Here is a 22926-nt window from a genome sequence, read left to right as displayed (position 1 = left end):
CAAACCACAGGAGAATACCGATCTACAAGAACGCAGATCTGAGCTATAGGAGCTTAAGGACCAATTATCACATGTCCCTAGATGCAGAAACCTTGTTCTAGCATCCACCAATACTACTTCAGGTGAGACTGCAACCTGCGCTATGCAAGTTGTTGCCAAAGGGGCCAACAGTTATGGTTTTGTTGGTTGGCGCGGACAACTCTCAACCTGGGTCAGGCCCCCTTAAGACAACATGATCCGAAATGGAATTGAGGGGCATGGAAGTCAAGTTGAGGGCTACCCTAGGCTAGGATTGTCATTTCTACTCAAAACAAGTTTAAACAAGCTGCTACAGGGTTTACTGTGGTTACTATAATAATTACTACATGATGTCCTAGTTTGCTACAGGATCTCATCTAAGGGAATTTTGAGGGTTCCACAGGGGACCAAATGGCGGAAAAATGTATTAGGAGATTGTAAAAGGATGTGGAAGACCTTGCCAAACCAAAAAATATTAAAGAACCCATCTTGCATAAGGGGAAAATGACATGAATGTACAAATCAAGGAGGCCACCAGGGCCATGAGTAACACACAATGGGCTCACTAAGTTGCTCAGAGGATGAGCAACACTTTCAGCAGGGGGTATGATGGGCCTCTGAATTAGACATAAGTTAAGGACCATCTGACCACCCTTCAGCACATTAAACCTCTCTTTTTGCATTAGATAATGTATTTTTAATTTTAATATGTTCATTAGGAAGGTTTATGGATAATTGCATTTGCGTGCCTAATATTTTTTATTTTTGTGGAATATTGTGAGAATATTCGGAAGATTATGAATATTTGGAGGAGGAGATAATTTAGAGAATTTATCCCTACTACAGGAGGGCAAATATTAAATAATAAATCAAGAATATATTATGAAATTATTGCACATGTTCAGAAGCCCCAATGATTGAGAAAATCTAGGAATGTGTTCCATGCCATTCAATGCAGATTCCTAGTATTGCGAACCAAATCCACTATTTGAGGGATTTTGGTGGGAAAATATTCCTCCTTTCATGGGGAACGCTTCCTAATCACTTTGTACCAAGTGGAATTTTCCTATAGGGGTTGTTTTTTCTTAGTCTTCTTGTGGAGAGAACTCGTATTTTCACATCTCCAACGTCATTTCTTGTAGGGATGTAATTGTATTGATGGAAATAATGAAGATTGGTGTCATGTTCAGCTTCTAAATATTGGTCTCCTTCATAGGAATCTAAGTTTCCTTGGGTTTGGCAATCCTAGGAGCCTCATAGCCCTTTTGTATCATTTACTTTTCTTCCTTTCACTTCTTATTCACATGCATCTCTTGTTCTTGTGTTTTTCTATTTCTACATTTATTATTAATGATTTATTGCTGTAGAATTGGGTTAAATGGTTGAAATAAGTTATTTTATAGGATCACAAGAATGATTTGATCAATGGAACAAATTTCGAAGGTAATAGTAATCATTTAGATACTTGGATTTGTTTTCTTATTCCCATGTCTAGATTTCTCGAAGTCCCTTGTGGCAAAAAACAATAAATTTTTGCTATTTTTTAGAACATGCTAACAAGATTTAGTCGAGTTGATTCCACTTGAATTAGATCAAAAAAACATTCTCTCTAATAACGAAATTTATCCCATTGTATTTTCACTTGATTAGGTTAGGAATTTGATAGATTTACTAGCTCGCTAGCTTTCAAATTTCTAGATTTCAGACTAGTAATTTTCTACTATTTTTTAGCATTGGTTAACAGAGGTATTTTTGATTGGTTCCAATTGGAATGGAGACCTAATACATCTTAGTCAACAAAAAAATTTGTACCATCCAATTTGGATTTTATTTTCTTGTTCATTTGATGAAATACAACTTCCTGTAGTAAATCTGTAACATCCTGTAGTTTCCTATAGTACTCTTCCAATGTGTATATACTTACCCAGATTTTCTCAAGAAGATTTGTTTTCATCCCTTAGGTTTGAATCATGACCTGTAGGATCTAAATCAATGTTTGAGGAGGTATAACAAATACTTAGGAATTTCCTTTTTACCCATGCAAAACATCTCAGTGATTTGGGTTAATCGACAAATTTATGAATTGGATAATACAATGATGATTTTCTTGATTGCCACATCCAACGAACTTTGTTAATTGATATAAAATATTTGAAATGTAATGGTCGACATTTATTTCATGATATTTACTTTAAGAAATTATAATAGGTTTCTTTCCTTTTATTTTCTTTCTTACAATAGGTTAACGTTTCCATTTCGAGCATTTCATTTTCAGCAATTAGTTTAGGATTTGATTTCATTACATGCACTCCATTATATCATGATAGAAAAGGAAGGAGGCATTGTATGTGGCACATATAGTATTGATACATCTTAACTTTGTACAAACCTTGGGTTGATAATTAAAGTTGGTAGCCTTGAGAGTTGCAGCATTCTCGTTGGAATACCGAGGCTCATCACATGTAGCCCTAGAAGTAGCCTCAGAAGCAGTCTTAGAAAGTTGTGGAGAAGCCACAATTAGAGAAGCAGAGAGGAAACCGAGTGGAGAGATCCACTTTGGTAGAGAAGAAGCAACCTAAAAAAAATTTGGATCAGCCACAGTTGGAGAAGAAGAGAGGAGACCGAGTAGAGGTAGCCGCTAAAATAGAGACATCCAATAGGGGGGAATTTCGAGCCAAATCGGCAGAGGGAGCACCTGCAACCATACCTCTAGGTGGGAGGTGGGGTGATGTGAAGTATTAGTCCTAAGAGTGCAAAAATTTGGGCGGGGCCGATTGATAGGTTTTGTCTCATGGGTCATTAACTTGCTACGAGAGCCCACAGTAAATAGTAATAGGATGGATCAATGGCGGTTGGTGCAGTCAAATATCAGAGTGACAAAGGCAGAGGCTAGTAGAAGTTAGATATTGGGGAGTGCAAATCAGAGTTGAAAGTAGTGTGGATGGCATAGAAGTAGAGTCAGTAGAAGTGTAGAGTTTTCATTCGATAGATGTAGATCTAGTAGCAGTTAGAGACTCTAGTGGTAGATTGATCATACTGATTCAGTTTGGATGATTCGTTTTCAATTCAGAAGTTCCAACAACAACAACACTAGAGAGAAGTATTGCATGCAAAACATTCTAAAGGTACAGGATCAAGATAGATTTGAATTACTTTCCTGTTGAGAGGGAGTGTTGAAAATATCAACAAGAAATGTTAAAAATAACATCTATAAATTTTAATTTTATTTTTCCTTGAATTAAATTTAGAATTAAATTGTAATTCTATTCTCATAGCAACTTTTAGAAGTTAACTAAGTTATGTTGACTTAATTGACTTAGGAAATTCGAGTTGGATGTCTATCTATAGTCATGTAGAGTGATCCCTCAATATTAGGGGCCTAGGTTGAGTTCTTTTGAGTAGTAATTATATATCTCAGTCTAATTGAGTTATAGTCAATTAAACTAGTTCTAAGTATTGGAGGAACTAGCAGAGGTCTATTAGTGGAGTAGTGCACCAGTGCATCACTAGTACCACACCAATTAACTGAAGATTAGAGTTGAGGGACACTGTACTATTAGTTGTATAATTTTCTGAGTTGCACATATGGTGCATCCAATGAGATGAAGACCTATGTTTGGATTACGCAGTTATGGAGAGGGAATTTTCACATTAAATAGAGGCTAATTCCCTTAGGGTATGCGCAAGCAAGCAGGAGATTGGAAGGCCACGAATTAGGCTAAGTATTGTCGAAAGGAAATTAGTTAGGAAGATGATAGAAAATACTTATGCAGGCTAAGAAAAGCATATTGTATTAATCCAAGGACTACTTGTGAGCTCAATGAATTAGGGGCTTAGAAGGCTAGTAAATTGGCTAAATGTTGGCTAGAGTAACCTAGGAATCAAAGAGATAGATTGTAGTAGTGCAGGAATTGTTCGAGTTGAACAACCATTGTATTTTATTCTCAGATATTCTAGTTAATGCACTATAGATATTCATGGTTCTTAGAAGTTCCTTTCCCTAGATAAATATTGTGTTATGTGTGATTGATATTATTCATTTTCTACCTATTTCATTCATTAATCTATTCATTATTCATTTTGGTTTCCACTAAAGAGTAGAGTAGATTCTTGTCTTTTGTTTTAGCATATCACATAATCTATTGAATCTATGATAAAAATATATATAACTAACTTCCTTAGAGAATGGTTTATCTCAGCTTTGGTGAAGTGAGGCAGAGAGACATAGTGAAAATTAACGATTAATAGAGAAGGAGAAGAAGGTAACAACTACAAGGAGGAAATAAAAAACTAGTTCCTTATCTTCCCAAATTGAAATAATAATAGACAATGACATAACTAGAGAGAAATGGATGTCCAAAGCTATCGTTTCATTGGAAATGATTATATAGGAGTCATGGCCAATACTATTAGGGCATGCCTTCATATGAGCAACAAGAACTTTAGACTAGTTAGCTAGAGCGTTAACACATCCCATGTAAAAATGATAAATTCCTAGAGCTACACACGTTTAATTTCAAGACAATATGAGGGGAATGTCACTTACCTTTCTTGCAAAAGGTGGTAGCACCTATAACACATTTGATCTAACTTGATCTAGGGTGGAGAAGTTTTTCTCTTCCATCGCTTAAAATTTTTCCCTAGGATTTGAGAGATTCATATCATTCTAGAATTAATGAATATCTATTCCAAGTGCATATCATCCAAGCATGGCAAGGAGATATAAAATTTTGTTTCATTTTTTCCTAACATAAAAGGGAAGGAGGATAGAGATGGAGGGGATAATTCTAGAGATATTCTCTATCATACTTTTTATTCATTACGCTTAAGAGCTCTTTTTTTTTATCAAATCCTTTGATGAGAATTTATTGGGACCTAATATCTATCTAAGAGTCACCCTCAATGAAATTCTTGGATAAGTTGTGAGGCCTAGGAAAAGAGAGACCTATTTCAAGTGAATGGAACTCCACTTTTATTTAACGTGATAGGTTCCATAATAAAGAAAAATAATAACTCCTTTATCATCACCATAAAAATCACTGAAACCTTTTAGACCTAGGTTTCCTACAGAGGCCCCATTAAAATTCAATTTAATGAAACTACTAGCCTTGAGAACAAAATAATTGGGAAAGAAAATGACACAATCTGAAGCAAATAAGTAGGCTTTTAGGGAGATAAAGGAGATATGAAATAAATTAATAATCATCGACTCCTATGGAGAAGCCTTCCAATACTCTATAGACCAAGATTGAGGGGAACGATATTTTTGATACTTTTAGTGATGATAATCCAAGATAGTGTAGGGGTGATGCTTTGCTATGAAAAATACATTTGTTGCATTCCTTCCAACCCTACCATAACAAGAATCCTATGATTACACTCTAATACCTATTAAGGACTAGACATTTGCAAGCCATATTTTTCCAATATTCAATAGTAAGAAACAAATTATGAGGATTCCTGTTAGTTTTATTTGAAATATGAGATGTAAAGGGGCAAGAGCTAAGCAGATGCTCTGCATATTCTTAACCAATTATAAAAATAAATCAAATGGACAATCCCTTGAAGCCCCTTTGATGATTTCTATCCCAAGTTACTATTTTGTTATGTGAAAGAATTTAGAGAAAGAGGGTGATCTTTGACCATAACCTTTGATTCTATATTACTAGGAGAGAGAAGCATGCTCGACTACTATGGAGTAGGCTTCCTGAGTTATGAAATATCATCTTGGCATGTATCACCATCTAAAATTTTCCTATTCCCAAGATGTGGTTGTTTTCCTTTATTGTAAGGATAACCAAATAGTAGACCTTGAATATTGAGGTTTATAATTGGGTGGTAAGATTTCAAGAGATATCCATTTCTTAGTTGGAGGGAGGTGAGATGCACTTTGTGGTTGTTATTATAATGTGTTTCACTTGGTTCATTATCATGATTTGGATGGTCTCCAAGTCTTACTGATGAGCCATTTCTGGGAATTGATTTGATGAAGCGACCTAGAATTGTTTAGAGTGCCCATTATGGATTTTCCAAATATATTTATTCTTCTGATAAATATTCCATATCTATGATCCCTAAAAATCATTTCAAGGCTGATATTTCTAGGCCAAAGAAATATTGTGACCATTCTTTCAATCACATATTTGACACCACAATTCTTCTTCATTTTGAATCCAACACCACCATAATTTTCCGCTCAAGACATTCCTAAGGATTTTTTTATCCCTTAAGCATAGGAATCCATTAATATTTAGAGTGAAAAGAGTATCCCATGCAAGCCTAATTATTCTCTTTTATACCCTGTGCTCCCCTCGCCAAACAAAAAGGGGCACATTATAGATGTTATTGAATGAAGAAAAGACTCAAGAGGATTCAAAGTAGAAATGAAATATATTCGGAAATATTGTAGCACATATTTCAAAAGGATGAGATTAGATGTTATCTTAATAGAAAAAAATATGCAATTGTCCATATTATTATACATATTCTAAAAAGGGAAATTCCTTTGACCTTTAACAAATTATCCACTAGGGTGGATCCCAAGTATTTATAAGGAAGACAATGAAGATGAAATCCTATAATGTTTGCTAAGTGGTTTTGAATGCAGGGCTAAGTGTTTAATATGAGGACCTGGAATTTGCAATAAGTAACTGTGGGTATCAAGGAGCTCATGAAGCTATAAAGGAACTAGGAAACTTTTTTTGCAAATTTTATCATAGGGGTACTAATTAGGATTTCTTCACCCACAAATTACTGGTCTGAAAACGGAGGGTCTCAGCCAAATAAGTAGAGGCCTTTGATGGATCCATCAACAATAATCGATTTGAGGGGCCTACATAGGCCCTTATATTTTATAATAAATAGGAAATGGGAGAGAGGATCACATTGATGAATTTCTCTAAAGGGATTAAAGGTAGGTGAAAGTGAACCCATAGAATAATATGGAATAGAAGGCGGTGGAAAGGAAGGAAAATATCAACTAATCTATGTTTCCAAAAAGAGAAAAAAAAGGAATATGATGCCATATATAGTCCTAATTTAGTTTATTGAAATATTTGGAAAGATAAATTTATATTAGCATACATGATTTTTTCATTTGGCACTATGAGTTTGTGACTTCATGTTCCACAAAATTTCCATCAAGTATTCGGTAACCTTACACATAGCTAGCTTCCTCATTTGAGTTATGATAAAGAGGGACAAGTTTGATATGGTTGGATATGACCTTAGAGAGGATATTTTAGATTAAATTACACAAGAAAATAGGTAAATTACTACTTTTTTCACCCATTTGTCCAACTTCTGATCCAATGTTATAAAGCTACCATTGAAGGTTGGGAGAATGGAGCATAATCTTCTAGATTATTCAATTAGCGCATGAATATCATTATTAACAGAATTCCAAATCGAATGATAAAAGTATAGTGTGAATCTATATAACCTAAGGGATTACTTTATTCTTATTCCTTTTACTACCTCTTCCCACTTCTCTAATGTTATGTGTCCTAGGAGTGCATTATTATCTTCTCAACTAATGAGGATTTTTATATTCTTAATGATTTTCCTTATGGGATCTATATTCTATAGATGGGGAGCCTTAAGAAGATATGAGTATTATATAATTAAATCCTCCTTAATTTCTTTGTGCTTAGTCAATCTCAACCTATATGTCAATTTCAAGGACAAGATGTGATTTCTATGGTGGTGTTGAATCATTGAGTTGTGGAAAACCTTGGATAATGTTACCCCTCCCTAAGAAAAGTGACTTTCTGATTTTTCTTCCAAAATGATATCCACCTATTTTCAACATTATTGGAGGTTGATAAAGAGACATGCTTCTTCCTTTTTCCAACTTTTCAGATCTTTCTTCCAATATGACCCATTTTAGAATGAATTCTATGTTGGTATCCAAAGCCTTTTTCTCCTGAAGAATGTCACGAAATTCCTTTTTGTTCAACTTCTTAAGTTTTCTCTTCTAGTATTTGAGTTTTTATATAGCATCTTCTTCCTCCAACCATACTTTATATTTGTATAATAAGGAAGGTTATGAGAGCCAAAAGATCTCAAGAGTGTATGGCTTAACCCTAGTGCCAATACAAATGTAAATATCCAAAAATATAAACAAATTGTATGATCCTATATAAATGAGAATGGATGTTTGGAAGGAAATAGTTTTAATCACAATGGATTTTGAGAGAAGGAACCTATATGGCCTCAAAGTGATTTTTTTCTAGCCCCGTCACTTATTAATCCACATAAAAATCCCATTAGGAGTCTCCACATCCACAAGATTCATGTCATGAATGACTTTTTGAAATAGGGTTGCTTATGAATCTAATGTATTGCAACCACCATTTTCCTCAGTAAGATATTTGATTATATTAAATTTCCCTCCTAAGATCCATAGTGAGTCCTTGAGGATGAATTTTGATTTACATAGATTCCGATAGAAACATTGCCTCTCACTTACTATGCGAGGACAATATAGATTGTAGATGAAACCTTCTTTAGAAGAGATCATCATACGAAAATTCATTATCAAGATGAAAGGGGGTGGAAAAAGATCGAAGTGAAATATGTCATCAGGATTCCAAAGGATATCCAAGCCTTCTAAATTTCCTACTTAGTATAAGAATATGGATTGATTCCTTTTCCATATTTTAGGATTTGATTTAGTTTTTTTTGCTAAAAAACTTGGCTTCCTATAAAATTAGCATCATGGGTAGGTATTTTCCTAACCTACCTCACATGATTCATTGTTTTCCCTAATAGTTGAGACCTCTTATCTTATCAGAAATTATATTCATGGATATTTTTATTGGTTAGAGGGAAAGTCCTTTGTGATTAGAAATATTCAATGATAACTAATTAAATTTTCTCCTACCTCTTGCAATATTTGGCTATTGTATTTCCTTTCTAACCTTTACCCGAACTGGGGTGTCTTGGGAGATGAATTAAAAGAGTGGTTATAAACCCATAGTTTTGGAGAAGAGGAGGTGGAGGATAAGGGTTCTTAAAACAACCAATGATGGGATTTTAAGAGGGCATTAAAAATGAGATGCACATGAGACTTTGGTATAGGGAGTGGGTATTTTCCATTCCATGTATCTATGGTCTCAAGAAAGTGACGGTCATATAAATCCATTTCTTCGGAGGACATAAGAAATTCATTCATTGGATCTCATTTCATCTCATCCACTTGGGTTTGTTCCTTTATATAGTGGGTATTTTTATCTACAGCCTACCTTGAGGAGATGGGCCTCCTAGAACTAAGTTGTGATCTAGTGGGTTTTTGAGGGGTCCTAAAACCGATAGCAACTCCTTAATAGAGAGATTAGTAACTATTGCTGGTTCACAATGAAAATTTGTGGGATACGTTAAGAGAGTTGCAAGAGTTTATTCTGTGACATAAAGATTTAATGAATAATTTCTTATTAGTTTGTTGGTTTTGCATCAAAGAAATCTCCTTCAGATTCATAGGATAGTTTTTGAATTGGCTTTCATATTTTTGAAATCATCAACATTTAAAGGGGATATGTTAATAATCAATGGGGTTCTTCTAATCCTTATATTAAAAGCAGATGAAAGTGGATGTGGGAAAAGGTTGAGTAATATGCACGAAAAAGCACATGTATTCATGTGATTTCTAGCACCGTTGTTTCTAGCATTAGGAAATTTTCACAAACTTTCAAAGTGCATTGCCAATGCCTTCCACTATTCTTCCTCTCAAATTTCCCTTTAAAGTGAAAAGTGCTTGATATTGACAAAAGAAATTTTGAGTTTCTCATTGTGAGAGATGAAACTTTTAGTCCAGCAATAAAGAAATAAACCTACTAAGTTGAAGAAATAACGTCATTTTCTAAGACCACACTTGAATCTTCTAGAGTAGTAAAATTTCGTGTGCAAAACACTTTGGACCTATGCGCAAGAGAGATTTCTCCCTTCGTTTTCCACTTTTTCAGGATCCTGCACACAAGGGATTTTCTCTATTGTCACTCGCTGCTTTTTCAGTCACTAGTGGCTTCAGAAGCCAAATAATAGTGATGTTTGATGCGAAATTTTGAGCCATGGAAGTTGTCAGATTCAAACCAGACCCTCTCCTATGAGTAGTTCTTTGAAAGAGCTTTTAGTGATATATAGAAGTCCAAAAAAGGGTTCCTGGATTAGAAGTTAGGGCATGTTGAATAATCCATTTAGAAAGTTTATAAAACCCGAAAATGGCTAAGTGTTGAAGGAAAGTCACAATGAGGACTTGAGACAATTCATCACAATCACATATTAGTATCGGTGGGGACCAAGAGGCTAGGAACATTGGTGATTGCAGAAACTACGATCCGCAAATCGATGAGATTTAAGTATTTAAGACTACGTGGGTGGTTGATTGAGATACAATGTAATATTGTCAGGGGCCTGATTGTGATACAAAGTAATATTTACAGGGGGGTTATTGCAATACAGTGTAATATCACTGGGGGGCTGATAAATTCATTAACAAAGAAAAGCATGGAAAAACCAAGGCTCGTCTAACCTTTTTCTCTCTCCTCTAGGGGCCCATGTTCTGGGTTCTAATTGGTCCTCAGAGCTGCTATGGTGGCTGACGTCAGTGATGATGTGGCATGTATGGATGATGACGAGGAAGGGGGACACGTGTCACTCGTTTTTTGTCATTTTTACGGGTCATATAGAGATGTTTCTGAGTGCCTTGTGGCACCATTCACAGGTGACACGTGGCAGTGATGATGTTAGAAATGACATCAACAGGTTATTGGAGATTAGCGGCGTTAGGTCTTGGGCTATTGGTGATTGCGATGCGATGGGGAAGGGTCTCGGACGTGATATATTATAAAGGATGACCTATAAAATTTGCAGGTCCAGGAAATCGACCAATAAGGGACTTATTGCGATATAAAGAAAATGGCCTACCGTGCATTTATTGAAGTCCTTAAGCACTTTAAGGAAAATCCCCCGGTCTCCACCTGTGTTCCTATGGTGAAATTCACACAAGGGTTTATAATAGAGGGGTCTAAGAGATAGATGCCAACCCCTACCGATTTGTCTCTTTTAAATGATTTAAAAGACTACGACATGGTACAATGATAACATGACACAAAGCTCTAAAAGATGGATGGGTCTGTCGTTGGGGAGTTTAATGAAGGTATGGGAACCTTCATGGAAGGACTCAGCCTGCAATACACCTCCATAATTCAGTGCATAAAGCAATCAAAGAAGAATTGGCAAAAGCCAACCAATGTAGTAGTGAACCGCCTCAAATAGCCAAAAGAAGCTTGATGATAGGAGGTATGTGGCTCAATTCAAGGCCCCCATTGAAGCAGCAAGGGGACACCTACTCCTTTCTATTTGGATTCTCCTTCCTTGTGCATTTATTTCAATATTTTTCAAGAAAGGGATTCGATCCCATTTTAATATTTTTAGGGGCAGTAGAGCCTATCACAGAGCTAATACAGCTAATCTAGCATGACAACTAGGGCTTAGGCTCATATCCTTTTTGTAAACTGTAATGTTAGTTCCCAACCCTTTTTATAAAAAGGGGGAAGAAATATTGTACAAGGCTTGTGCTCTTGAGGTTCAGGTTACAGAGGATTCAAAGAACCGAGAGGGTTGATCTTTGTGAGGCCGATTTGGGCTTTGCTTGTTTAATGGTGTTAGGATATTCCGACACATAGGATATAGTTAAGTTCAACTTGGTCTAGTGTAGAGTTAGGTATAGAGTTAGGTAAAGTGTGTTTCTTTACCGTTGTACATTTTGTAACTTATAATCCGACGGTCACGATATGTAGTGATCCGACGGTTCATTCTCTCCTCGGTATTACCGACACTTGATCCGTGGCTTGACACCCAATTGGTCCATGAATTCTATTTAAAGCGCATGGAGGGTCATTTGTAGGGTGATCCATGCATGAGAGAAGCTTATGTAGATTTTCATTCTTTGATTAATAAATTGCCTGAAGTGGCCGCGTTGGCTCAAGCCGTGGACTGTTTCCCTCTTTGAGGGTTTTAACCACATCAAAAATACTGGTGTATTGATCTGTGATCTGGTTGTGAGCGGTTTCCTTTTGGTGTTCTTTCTGAGGAACTTACCTTGTAAATTCCTACATGGTATCGGAGCTATTTGAGGGCCGCGTCCGTTGGTGATCCAAATCTGAAGCCGGTAGAACTGCATCCGATTGCTGTTTCCTAGATCTGTTGTTTCTGACTACTTTCGGGTCGAGAGGAATGCTTTGTTGCATTCAGAGCATCTGTTCTAGTGAGGAACCCCTTTCGTTTCACGCGAAAAGGTTTCCGGTAGCCCTAGCTGCGTCATTTTTAAGATCTGGAGGTATACATTGTTTATTTGCAGTTTACTGTTATTTTCTCTCTGCTTATTTCGGTTTCGGTTTATTTAGCGTTTTTTTAACCAGATCTATACCTTTCATTTCTGCATATGCTCTTTGCCCTATGACTCTATGTAATCTGGGCAAATCAGAAACAAAAAGGAAAGATTTTTCTCATGCGTATGCTCTTTTCCCTGCACCTTAGTGTGATCTCGGAAAATCAGAAACATTGAGAAAAATATTTAGTTTTTCGGCTAAAACTAACTTTGAGCCACAAGGTTCATTTTTGAAAATATTTAGTTTTTTGGGTAAAGCTAACTTCGAGCCATAAGGTTCGTTTTCTTTGCATGTCCGTGTTGGGTTTTGTGTTTTGTGTTTTGTAGGGAAAAAGAGCTTTCTCAAGGCAAGCACACAACCCAAGGCCCCCCCTCTCTCTCTCTCTCTCTCTCTCAAATTTTTTGTATAGATCAATTGGTTCAAAGCTATTTTAAGAGAGTAGAGGTCTTGGGTTCAAGTCTCCCTTTTGTGGGGGCGGACTTTTTCATTTCCGTACATTCCCGCACTTTGTCGGCAACTTCAACCACTTTTTTTCAAAAAGTCATAACTTCTTCATCTGGAAGCCTTTTTCAGAGCCGTTTTGTTAAACCAGCCTAATTTTTCAAGATCTATCCATTGGAACACTTACTTTCAGCATCTTCAGCTTCAGTTTCTGTTGAAATGGAAAGTCAATACCAAGTTACCCTTGACAGCACCAACTACTTCCAATGGTTGTCCTACATGGAGGATTTACTTAGAAGTAAAGGTCTCTACCGAATAGCCACAGGCCAAGAAAAGAAACCGAAAGATGAAGACAAGGCTGCTAAATGGGAAAATAGACAATATCAAGCATGTGGTTTGATAGGGATGTCTATTTCTCCAGATCTTAGATTTCATATTGTAGAACTTGAAACTCCTCATGAAGAAATGGAACAAATCAATAAAGTTTTTGGGATTAAAAATGAAATTAGAGCCCATCAACTTGAAAATGAGTTGCTTACATTGGACCCTAATATTTTTTCTTGCATTGAAGATTTCTTGTCTAAGTTCAAAACCCTTAGATATCTTTTGGAAGGTGTTAAGGTTAAGAAAGAAGATAGTAACCTTATTTATTCCATCCTTACTAAGTTGGGACCAGCCTACTCTGTATTTGTTTCCACCTTCCATTCTACAAGGGAAGCCTTCATTTCTCAAGGAAAAGACTATAAGCGTCCTTCCTTTGACTCTTTTTGTGATTCTTTAATAAGAGAACAAGAAAAACTCTTACACCTTGGTCTTCTTAATCTTGGAAACTCTTCCAAGAAAGCGTTAGCCGCCCAGCAGCAACCAAATTCAAAGAATCCTAAGAAGTCATATCCTAAAAAGAATGGTCCTAAACCAAACAAGGGTCCTAAGCAAACTCAGCCTCAAAATGAAAGATCATTTCAGCAAAATGATAAGACCAATAAAAACAAATGGAAGAAGACTGACAAACATTGCAACTTTTGTAATCGAGATGGCCACTTAGAATCAAAATGCTTTAAAAAGATGGAAGCCTTGGAAGCAGCAATGAAGAAGCATAACATCCATTTGGGGAAATCTTCAACTTCCACTTCATCTTCAGGAATGGCACTTTCTGCATGTGGTTGTCAAGCATCTCGGTCTGGCTATGCATTAAATGTATCTTCTTCTTCTCATTCTCATGAGTGGCTCATTGATTCTGGAGCTTCTTATCACATGGCCAAAAACAAAGCCATGTTTTCTTCTTTAAATGATTGTAACACCAAAAATATATATGTTGGTGATGATAGATCTCTTAATGTTGTAGGGACTGGAACTGTTCATCTAGACAATGGTCAGTTTAATGATGTATTATGTGTTCCAACCTTATCTTGCAACCTTCTATTTGTATATCAGATAACTCATTCAGGTGAAGGTAAAATCGTTGAATTTTCACCTCATGATGTTGTAATCAAGGACTTAAAAGATCCTAAACAGATTTTGGCTACTGGCATTGCTGATTATTCTACAAGGTTGTATAAGTTTCACAACTTTGGGTCATCAAATCTTCCCTCAGTATTTGTTGCTCATAACGATGAAGTGAGCAAACTTTGGCATGAGCGATTTGGTAACTTAAACTATCGCTCCCTTCAGCATCTATGTAAAGAAAATATGGTGACAGGTCTTCCTATGGTATCTTGCAGAGATGGTGTTTGTTCTGGATGTGTACTCAGAAAACATCATCGGGACAGTTTTGAAAAACGTGCCTCTTGGCATGCCTCAGCCCCTTTACAGCTTGTGCATAGTGATTTATGTGGTCCACTTCCAGTTGTGTCATTCTCTGGTTGCAAGTATTTCTTAACTTTCATTGATGATTTCTCGAGACGCACTTGGGTATACTTCTTAAAACTCAAGAGTGAAGTATTTAACACCTTTTTGGCCTTCAAGGCCTTTGTTGAAAAACAATCTGGACATCAAATTCTTAAGTTAAGATCTGATAATGGCGGAGAATATGTTGAAAACACATTCATCAACTATTGCACTGAGAATGGAATTCAAATGCAACATACTGTTCCATATACTCCACAACAAAATGGTGTAGTTGAAAGGAAGAATCGCACCTTAAAGGAAATGGCTAATTGTATGCTACAATCTAAAGGACTTGGTCTTAGTTTTTGGGCAGAAGCAATTAACTGTGCAAATTACATAATAAATCGCACTCCTACTAAGGCTTTAAGGAATATCACTCCAGAAGAAGCATGGAGCTCAATCAAACCAGATGTAAGTCACTTTCGTGTTTTTGGAAGTGAAGCATGGGCCCATATTCCAGATGAAAATCATAAAGCTTTAGAACCTAAGAGTGAAAAATGTACTTTTGTTGGATATTCTGAAGATGTCAAAGGCTATAGACTTATTCCATTTAAGTCCAAAAATGTTATCATTAGAAGAGATGTAAAATTTGATGAAAATATATCGGCCTGCGAGCCTAGTCCGGCGGATGTGCCACCTCTTCCTATCTCTTCTACCTTTGAAAACATTTCTTCTTCAGATGATGAAAGTGAGGATGACAATCCTCCCCCACCATCTCAGGATCCTCCTTCATCTCCTGAGCTTCCAAAATGGGTTCGTGCTACTCGAGATGTAGCAGGTGATCTTGCCGGTGATCCTACAGATCAGCGACGCACACGTTCTCAGTTCGAGAGAGCCTCTTCTTTACTGGCTCAAGCTCCAGTAAATTATGATCCTGACACCTTTGCAGAAGCTTCAGGCCATCCAGATTGGGAAGCAGCTATGAATGAATAATATCATTCATTATTGGCAAATGATACATGGGATCTTGTTCCTTTACCAAAGGGACGAAAACTTGTTAGATGCAAATGGGTTTACAGAACCAAGTATGGACCAGATGGGAAAGTTGATAAACATAAAGCTTGTCTTGTTGCTAAGGGCTTTTCACAGGTTGAAGGCATTGACTACATTGAAACCTTCTCCCCTGTTGCCAAAATGAACTCTATCCACCTTGTTCTTTCCCTTCCTGCCTCTTTGAAATGGGAAGTCCATCAGATGGATGTTAAATCTTCCTTCTTTCATGGGGACTTGCATGAAGAAATCTATATGGAACAACCCATTGGCTTCATACAAACAAACTCTAGACTTGTTTTTTGACTTAAGAAATCCCTTTATGGTCTCAAGCAAGCTCCTCGGGCTTGGTATGTCAAAATGGATAACTTTCTTTTAGAATCTGGCTTTTCTAGGTGTCATTCCGACAATACTGTATACACCAAGAAAGTGGGCAACTCTCTTATCATCCTTGTTCTTTATGTTGATGATCTTATCCTTAGTGGTAGTGATCCCAACCTTATGAACCATGTGAAGTCTAGCCTCAAAAGGAAATTTGAAATGACAGACTTAGGACACTTACACTATTTTCTCGGTCTTCAAGTCTTGTAATCCAAGGAGGGTATTTCCCTTTCCCAGTCCAAGTATGCTTGTGATATTCTACGTCATTTTCACATGGAAGGCTGTAAGCCAGCCCCTTCTCTCTTTCAGTCTGGAGTCAAACTCTCAGTCACTTGTACTTCTCTTGAAGTTGATGCTACCTTATACCGTCAACTTGTAGGAAAAACTTTGTATCTAACCCATACTCGTCCTGATCTTTCCTTTGCTGTTGGCCTTGTTGCTCGGTTCATGCAAAACCCCCGTGAAAGTCATTGGAAAGCAGCTAAAAGAATACTTCGTTATGTTCAAGGTACAGTTCAGTTTGGGATTCATTACAGTGCCAAAGCATCTCCTCTATTGGTTGGTTTCACTGATTCCGATTGGGCTGGTGACCCTGATGATCGGAAGTCTACTGCCGGTTATGTGTTCACTCTTGGTTCAGGACCTATTACATGGGCTTGCAAGAAACAGGGTGCCATTTCTCTTTCATCAGCAGAAGCAGAGTATCGTGGTGCCGTAGAAGCTAGTAAGGAAGCCTCGTGGCTTTGTCAGATCCTGTCAGAGTTTGGATTTGAGCAGCAGCATCCGACTACACTTTGGTGTGATAATCAAAGTGCCATTCAGCTATGCAAAGATCCAGTCCAACATCAGCGCAGCAAACACATTGAACTGCACATGCACTTCATCAGAAAGCTCATTCACGACCATGTTCTTGAAGTGCAATATTGTTCAACAGATGATCAAGTTGCAGACATCTTCACAAAGGCTCTCACAGAGGAGAAGTTCACTAAACTTCGATTTATGGTTGGAGTTCAGGAAGTTGTCACTAAGGGGGATAGGCTCTAGTGCCTCCTTCCTTATCCTATTGTGTCATATTTGTAAATCCTTCAATCCTATCCCAAGTTGTTCTTAAGGGGGGATGTTAGGATATTCCGACACATAGGATATAGTTAAGTTCAACTTGGTCTAGTGTAGAGTTAGGTATAGAGTTAGGTAAAGTGTGTTTCTTTACCGTTGTACATTTTGTAACTTACAATCCGACGGTCACGATATGTAGTGATCCGACGGTTCATTCTCTCCTCGGTATTAACGACACTTGATCTGTGGCTTGACACCCGATTGGTCCATGAATTCTATTTAAAGCGCATGGAGGGTCATTTGTAGGGTAATCCGTGCATGAGAGAAGCTTATGTAAATTTTCATTCTTTGATTAATAAATTGCCTGAAGTGGCCGCGTTGGCTCAGGCCGTGGACTGTTTCCCTCTTTGAGGGTTTTAACCACGTCGAAAATACTGGTGTATTGATATGTGATCTGGTTGTGAGCGGTGTCCTTTTGGTGTTCTTTCTGAGGAACTTACCCTGTAAATTCCTACAAATGGGGGGCTTCAACTTTGAGACAAATGGCATTTTTCTGTTGATTCCAAAGGTGATTAATGTGCATTAATGTTTTCCTGGTAATTTCATTTCACTTGTGTAGTCCTCTCTTTGAAACAACATTATGACAACTATTGGGTTTCTTGTCGATTAATGGATTTATCCTCACTGATCAATAGTAAAAAGAACCTATCCAAATAACAGAATTACTTATGTTATTCACATGCAGGCAGTAGCTATAATCATTTCATATTTACTTATGGGTGTGATTAACATACAGTACCTATAGTAGTTCATATTTCTTTGGTTGTTAAACATAGATTGATACCCATTAGTATGTAGCCTGAAGCTTTACGTCTGCTCCCTCTATTGCTGCCATTTCACCTTCTTACTCTCTCATATTTTTGTTGGAAATTTGTGGCCGAAGATTCTATTGTCACAACCCTCTACACCTCATTTTCTCTTTCTCATTCCCCTCTCCATCACCAATTCAACTTTAGTTTAAAGCTGCCTCATTTCCGTGTGTAGGCCACTAGAAGAAGAGGCCATTCTTCTTTGATATTTCTCGATATACCCTGAGCATTTGGATTCATGAGTTGGTTTGAATCTACCTCATTAAAGGCATATTGAACCAAACCCTTTTACCACCATATTCATTTCATGACAATTGGAGTGTTGTAAACCCATCTCATACCATCTTACAAGAACTCCTCTATTTAAGATGTCCTAGGCACTGGTCTACAATCAACCCATAGTTTGCCTCTAGGGAGATTTCTTTTCGTTTTGCTGCACTTATGTTGTAGGTGTAAGATTTAGCTACAACATCTTTTGGTCACCATTACCGAGGAATGGATAAGAATATTTTTCCCCGGGTATGACAAAACATTTCATTTCCTTTTTTAGGTGGGCATAGGAAGTGTGGGTTGAAGATCGCTCACCTTGGCAACTCCACTTTCAAATCTATGGTAAACAACCAAGCGATTCCACTGTCCATATCTCTCTTTTGATCATCTTGGCCTTTTAAGAATCCACATACTCACTCTAATGCTACAACAACCCAAAACTCTCCATACTTTGAAGCTGAAATCAATCATATAGGGAGGTTTTCAGGATGGCCCTTCTTGCATTCCTGGATAACAGATTTGAACCACTGGATTTGTTTTCTCTAGTTGGCTTTCCTAATCATGTCCCTCCATATCATGAGTGGAACACCCTTTTAGCCTAAATTCAGTGAGAACTTGGAGAAAAGACTTGAACAACACCTCAAAGACTTTCATGAATGCATGGAGGTGATGAGTCCCAGAAATGGGTAATTATATGGGCTCATATTGCCTCTTAATTTGAATTAATCCACCATTCTGATTAGTTTATTGCATGTCTTTGAATATATTTATGCTAATAGAGTGAATTGGGCTAATCATTTTTCCATGTAGTCTAATGTGTGCTTTTATGTAGATTTTTTGGTCAATTTTGGACAAAAACCAAGGGATTTATGAGCAAATGGTAGCAAATACTCTTTGAAAATAGGGAAGAGAATTTGTAGGGGGGTGTCTCCTTCATTTATTACCCCTTTCCTCGAATCCTCCATCACCAACTCGGAGCACAAAGGTCCACATTGATGCATCCAAGGGACAGTAGAGCAAGTAAAAGAAGGACTGTTGTTTATCTCCAGTTCTAGGAAGCCGAGTTCCTTGATTTTAGGAGGACTGTTGGAGGACTCCATTTGTATAAATAAGGGGGCTTAGAGCCTCAGTAGGTTAGCTAGTCATTATTCAAATTTTCACACTTTTGTGTAGATCTTGTTCAGCTCATTTTCGAGCTTCTTTTTTAGAACAGTTCATGTGATGTGACTTTTATTTTTGATAATGAAGATGAAATAGTTTTTGAGCCAGTACTAATATCTTTCAGAGGGTTGAAGCTCTTGGGTTAGGGCCCAACCCAAGCTACCCAATACCTCTTGCTTTGTACTTATATGTTTTTTCTTCAGTTCATGAGTTAATTTCTGTTACATAGATTCATTTTACTTTGTTATATTAGGTTACTTTTGATGGTTTGCATAGTTGTTTTTGTTTCAGTTGCTCAAGTAGGTTAATGTAGTGAAAAAATAAGATTCAAAAAGGCCAACAACAGGTGGTAATCTCATTTCTCCCTTTCTGGGACTATGATTTGAGGTCAAGGCACTACTGCTGCCACCAAAAACACAGTTTTGCTCTTCCATGCAACTTCTAGTGTGATGAATTGGTTCGGAAAGATTGATATATTGATTCAGATTCAGTTGCCTAGATAAGTTAATGTTATTTTACAATAGATCTCTCTGCATTCTTTTTTTTTCAAAGGTTACCATTCAGTATTTTCTATTTGTAGCTCATAAATTAGGTCAAGCTAGAGAAATTTCTGTTTTCATAATATAGTTATTCCTTTCTTTGATGAGTTTTTGTAAGTAGATGTGAATATGTCTTGCAGGACACCTCAACTCACCATATATCCATAAAACATCCAGCACCAGCTCACTTCTTATATATTTCCCAAGTCATTCCCAACAATTCGCCAATCTGCCCTAATTTCTGCATTTTTCTCCATAAGCTTCCCTCTTGCCATTTGAACAAATCCAACCATCATGTTCCCTCTTGTCCTTCCTTGACAAGCTCCAGACACCTCCACACCTTCATCTAGCCTTCATTTACCTTTTCCCATCATTTTTCCACCTTCAAAACTCCAAAAATAGCTCTCGACCTCCTCTTGTAGATCCTCCTGTAGAATTCCCTGTAAGTGGTTTTTCAAAATATGATTGCAATGGAAGTCTTCAGAAGGGTACTAGGGGCTTCTTAGGACCTCTCCACAGCTTCCTCCACCTCTGTAAACACCAAGTCCATCTTCCTTTGCCACCAAACCTCTACACAATCACAACCAGATAAATTACAAACATAATAATTTCACATAAAAACAATCAAAAGCACAAAAAGATGTTTTGTTCTCATTTCTTTCAGAAGTAGCTTGAATAAATGTAATTTAACATCACATTAGCTTATATTTCTTTTTCTACAAAAGTATGGTTAGTTGGATAAATTAGGGTTTGCTAGGGTTTGCCTTACATTCCAGTCTTCTTTCTCTTTCTACAAATAGAATAGCGTCTGTAGAGTTAGCTTTATTTCATCATGGTTAAAAGCTTCCTCTTGAAATTCAGAGAAGCTGGCTTGAGCTCCTAGTGATCTTGTGCCAGCTGACCAAGTGACAGCCTACAGTAAGAGCTAGTACTTGCACATACAACACCGTCGCTTCCAAGTTTGTTACGAACTACCAGGTTGATAAGAGTAAAGTAGGAAGCCCCAGGAGTTGCAGCATTATTGCTGTAATACTGGTGCTCACCACTTTTTGGCACCATTGCTGGGGAAGCGTCGGAGCATTTCGTGATTACTGCTTTCTTATATTTTCTACTGCAACATTATGCTAAGTAGTTTATTTCAACAAAAGTAGAGTAGTTGTTTCATTTCAATTCTGCGATTTCAATTCTGCAAAGGTAGATTAGGCATTTCCTGCTTTCATTTCAATTCCACAATTTCCATTTAAGAAAAGTAGATTAGGCATTTCATGCTTTCATTTCAATTCTGCAATTTCCATTTCAGCAAAAGTAGATTAGCCCTTTGAATTCTACAATTTCCACTTCAACAAAAGTAGATTAGTCATTTCCTCGCTTTCATTCAATTTTGCAATTTCCATTCCAACAAAGTAGATTAGTCATTTCCTTACTTTGATTTCAATTCTGCAATTTCATTTCAACAAGTTCATTTCAATTAGTTGCAATTTATTTGTTCAATCAATTTCAGTTTTGCGGGTAGAAGCAGAAAAAAAAACAAAAATCACCGAAAAAGAGATTTCATTTCATGCCTCGTAGGAACAAAGATAATTCAGGAAAATTCTTACCCAACACCCCCACCACATCACAAAGTCACCCTTCTCTCTTCTTCAGTGGCAGTGATCCAGAAGAACCTATAGGTGAACCACCAGAGATATACGAAGATCCTATAGCAGAAGAAGAGTAAGAAACCATCCCTCCTGAGATCATGGCTGAAAACAGAAATGTTAGAGGGAATGGGGAAAGAGTATACGATACCTTTCCCATTCGAGAGACCAATGGGGACACTTAATGAAGAACATAAGCCCTTCAACCTTACCTCACTTCCATGGGTTGACTATCGAAGATCCTGATACCTTTTTGTTTGAATTTTTTGTTATCTGTCGAACCTATTACTATGCAGAAGATGAGCAGAAGTTGAAACTGGTTCCTTGTACCCTCAAGGATGCAACATTGTGCTGGTTCATGGGGTTACCTAGAAACAACATCACAACTTGGGCTTAGATGCAGCAAGCCTCTAATAACAAATACCGTGACTATTGTAGGTCAAAGGATACCAAGGAAGAAATCTTCTGAATGATCATGGGAAGCGATGAATCCTTGGAAGATTATGAAGAGAGGTTTCAGCTCAGTTATAAAAGGGCCAGGTGCACACTTGACCCAAAATCTCTAATGTTGGTCCTACTTAGAGGAGTCCATGAAGAGCTTCTAGATACCCTCCATTTGCTAGCTGGGGGTGACATCTACCAACTACATTATGAAGACATAAAGACTGTGTTTAGAAAGCATTCTAGGTTAGCCAGAAAGAGAGGTAGGGGAAGTCAACCTCTAACCAATACATCCTCATCTAGTTCATCCCTTAGAGGTGAATTTGGAAATTTGTTGGAAGATTTCAAGAGCGAGATGATGCAGACTCTTGCCATGCAAATGGATGCCTCGCATATGAAAAGGAAAAAAGAGGAAGCAGAGAGGGCTTTGGCCATTTTTTGTCCTAGGTGCACCAGAAGGCATCCCAGGAACGAATGTCCATTGAACTCTATAGAGGTGTGTTCAGTCTGTGAAGAAGACCATTCTACGAATCAGTGCCCTTCCATGCCTGGACATAAAGCTGCATATCAGGGGGCTGAAGGAGCCACTGAACCACTCTATTTCATGAACTAAAGGAGGCCACATGGGCCCAGACCTTAGCAGCAGGGAATGCAAGGGACATCCTAGACATATTACAACCCCAATCAAGCCACTTCCATGCCTTCTTGGGGTCCCCTTGCTCATCCTTCCTAATCCACACCCCCTCCTTGGTCATATCCCTCTCAGTACCATGATCAACCAGCTGCTCATTCATTTCACTATTATGCTCAGCCACAGCCTCAGTGGAATGCACCTCATCAGGGGTGG

Source organism: Pinus tabuliformis, chromosome 9 (assembly GCF_031772625.1).
Source record: "Pinus tabuliformis cultivar Carrire ecotype Pingquan chromosome 9, CPIR1, whole genome shotgun sequence".
In the NCBI taxonomy this organism is placed as follows: domain Eukaryota; kingdom Viridiplantae; phylum Streptophyta; class Pinopsida; order Pinales; family Pinaceae; genus Pinus; species Pinus tabuliformis.
Note: the sequence above shows the minus strand (reverse complement) of the source record.